The sequence below is a fragment of the Cydia strobilella genome, chromosome 12, assembly GCF_947568885.1.
Source record: "Cydia strobilella chromosome 12, ilCydStro3.1, whole genome shotgun sequence".
Classification (NCBI taxonomy): Eukaryota; Metazoa; Arthropoda; class Insecta; order Lepidoptera; family Tortricidae; genus Cydia; species Cydia strobilella.
Window position 1 is genome coordinate 11829785 of NC_086052.1, and position 3647 is coordinate 11833431.

Genomic DNA, 3647 nt, shown 5'->3' on the forward strand with positions numbered 1-3647 from the left:
CTTTTAAAAACTGACACTGATTTCAATGTTTTTTTTTTGTAGTTTCAGGACACCTGTTTAATAACTGTAGTCCACGTACTAATAGCACTACACTTAATAGACTTTTTATAATGTTTAAACTATAGCTATAGGTTAGCTAAGTGTGTGCTCTGCGGGGCAGTTTGAAACACTTATATATATATGTAATGTATCAATGTGCCCTGCAGGTGAGGCAGAATTGAACAAATACCATTTTTTGTTAAAATCCATATTACTCTTTTACTGGCCATAAATTTGGGAAAAAAAGATATAGAGTCAAAAGTCAAATATTCTTTATTCAAATAGGCCTAGCAACAAGCAATTTTAAATTATCAAGTTCTACAAATATTACCTTAATCTAAATAACTCTATATATAAATCTATACTTTGTATACTTTAGTAAAAGAATATTTTGAGTTCATTTTGGGCCTAAAACCAATTTAAAAAAAGGTGTATCAAGCTGCCCCGCTTCCCCCTACATTTCACCAAAATCTTCATCACCGCCAATGACACAAGGTTGGCGATGTCTTGTCATGACAAGAAAAATTTCGAATAGCGCTCTGGCGGATACCTAATGTACAATTATGTAAAATGTGATCACATGACTTTGGTCATGCATATATTCTCAAACTTAAAACGTTTTTTTTTCTATAACATTGCATAGGTGCCTACGTTATTTTACATTTATTTATAAACATCATCATAAACTTCGTTACTTTCAATTACATATGTATATATTTCTGAATTTTTCGTTGTGTCGGGAAGAAAAAACCTAAGTTAGGTTTGGTTAGGTGCAAGTTCCACAAAAGCGTTCCAGACATGGAATTTAGTTGATTGTATATATAGAATGTAATAAGAATAATTAAATACCTAATATAGTTTGACACAGGACTGTCTCATTTCAAACAAAGACAGAGATAATCATACTATCTTTGTCTTACACTAGTACTAGCACCCAAAAAAAAGGATGGGTAGTTTTTTGGTTCTTATTTACGGCCAATTTGGTTTGACCAACTATATATTCCCAACGCAGTCACAAGGCTCGTGGTTGCATCACCATGTCATGGCAGATATTTCAGTTAGCAGAAGACTAACAATACTAATTATCGTAATCAGCCCTATTTAGTAACGAAAATGATTATGACACTATTCTCATTATTATAGCAAATCACATAACTATTATAATGAGCAAAAACGGAACACATGAGATTATTTGGTTTACATCAGTGTTCTGTTTGTTACAAGGCGTTTTATTTTGGCATTTTTGTTTAAAAAGGAAAACTACGCTGACACAACATAGCATATTGGTGATTGGTGATTGGCAATTTACGTTCACAAAGGAGGCGAGAACATGACATGTAATTTGCTAAGACCGCTTTCGCTTTGTAGGCGCGATTTATTCCCCTGTCCACAAGACAACGATAGGGCATTTAGTACCCTTCCCAGGGCGGTGTTTTATGGGCCTCAGCAGACAACAGCGCCTATACCCAGAGATGTTATAATTCGTTAACTTCGAGCAGGCGAGGCAAACACTAATGAACCAGCATAGATAAGTTTGCTCCCAATACGCATATTTGTTACGGATCGCGGATCTCGTGGTCACACATACACTGGCTAGCTTGATTGTTCGACTCGATAAGTAATGGAAATACATAAGACTAGGACGAAATGGAGCCATCCATCTAGAGGCATCAGCGTTTTATCACGTCACGGAACCTTGCCTCCTCGCCGCTTTGTATGTAAACTTGTTTTTCAGGATAAGCATGTCAGTCCGTATGTCAGCCAACTGCGAGTTAACATTTCTCTGATAAAACTGTGCGACCAAAACAAACTTCTACATTCACAGTTCACGTAACACCAATATCATTAACAATTTGTCAGTTTACAAGTTCCTATTGTGGCAATTTTTATTCAACAGCCTCTTAAAATTTCTCCAATATATCAGTATCGTAAACATAACATAAAGGTAAAGTGTTTTATGGAGAAATTTTCGAAGTCTTCTCAATGGTCACCGCGCCGCGCCACGATAAAAATGAATATCTAATGAGAGTAATGAGTTTTTGTTTAACATTATCATGCGTTCGTTCCAGTAGGTACAGCTAGAGTATAAAACACACGCACGAAAGTTAACTTTAAGTAAGTATAGACGTGTGTCAACGGTGTTGAATCAGGAACTTGAGTTGTTTACCGTACATATTGGCGGTGAAGGCTGGATCGGGTGGGTGGGGGACTTCCTATGCATTCATCCATTTGCATACGCCGCCGCGCCGCACGAAAGATGCGATCACGTATCAGTTTCATACAACAAGAACCGGTCAAGTTGACTCACTTTCGCAAAATTCGCATAAAAAAATTATCAATTGTTTTACACGTGTATGAGATTGTGTTAGATGCGATTCGACTAATAGAATAAAAATTGATCGATTAAATCGTAATGAAGAAAATAAAACAGTTAAGTATGTTATAACTGAACATCAACGTAAGATTGTAGCAGCAGTACTTAAAACTGCGTGTTAACTCAAAAATGAATACCCCTCGAGATCAACGCATCATCTTGAAAAAAAACATGTTTTAAGATTTAATAAAACGTACATAAATCATCATAACAAGCGATGAATTGGGGACCTACCTATTTACATTCAAAATAAAATAAAAAAGTTATTTTAGCAATAAAAACCAGATTTCCACTACACGTACGTAATGAAAATCCAGATTTTTTTTTACAACCACCTATGTTTTATTTCATAACCACCTATGATTAAAAGATTTACAACAAACGAGACTGTCGACGATAAAATTTTAATTAATTAAACATCACTTTTAAACTGACGCATATATTCTCGTGTAAAATAGGTATTATACCTAAACATTCGGATGAGTCTGGTTTATCCGGCTCGAAGGACCAATTCTGTCTAATAAATGTCCAACGTAAACAGATAAATAACTCATTTTTAGGCTTCCGTACCCAAAGGGTAAAAACGGGACCCTATTACTAAGAGTCCGCTGTCCGTCTGTCACCAGGCTGTATCTCATGGACCGTGATAGCTAGACACTTGAAATTTTCACAGATGATGTATTTCTGTTGCCGCTATAACAACAAATACTAAAAAGTACGGAACCCTCAGTGCGCGAGTACGACTCGCATTTGGCCGATTTTTTATTAATACAAATAATCGTATCCTAAATGCGCTTAAATAATACATAACTTTTGATTAGCTAGTCCAGTCATAAGTCAAAAATCCCTTAAATTTATGACCATATGAAATTAGAATTCTAGGTTGATATAAAAACTGAGCAAAAAATGTTGGCAATGCAAATGATACTTACAACTGTTTCTTTAGGTCCATTAAATAAATGAGTTAAAAATTTACATTATAACTGAATTTTTCATTACCTACTCTAAAATTAAACGCAAAGCAACACTTATTTGTTGTTTCAGGACTTTCAAATGTAGCGGTTAAAAAAATCTAGGCTACGTAATAGGTGTTTCCTTCTTTCAAAGCCTAAATCTTAGGTTATGTGAATTGAACCTCAATAATGATGCAACACTAATCAGTAACAAATCTACGCCAGAAGAGTGGGTCCGTGGTACGGCGACGACTTCGCCGTCGCAGGCGCAGCTTGCAGTG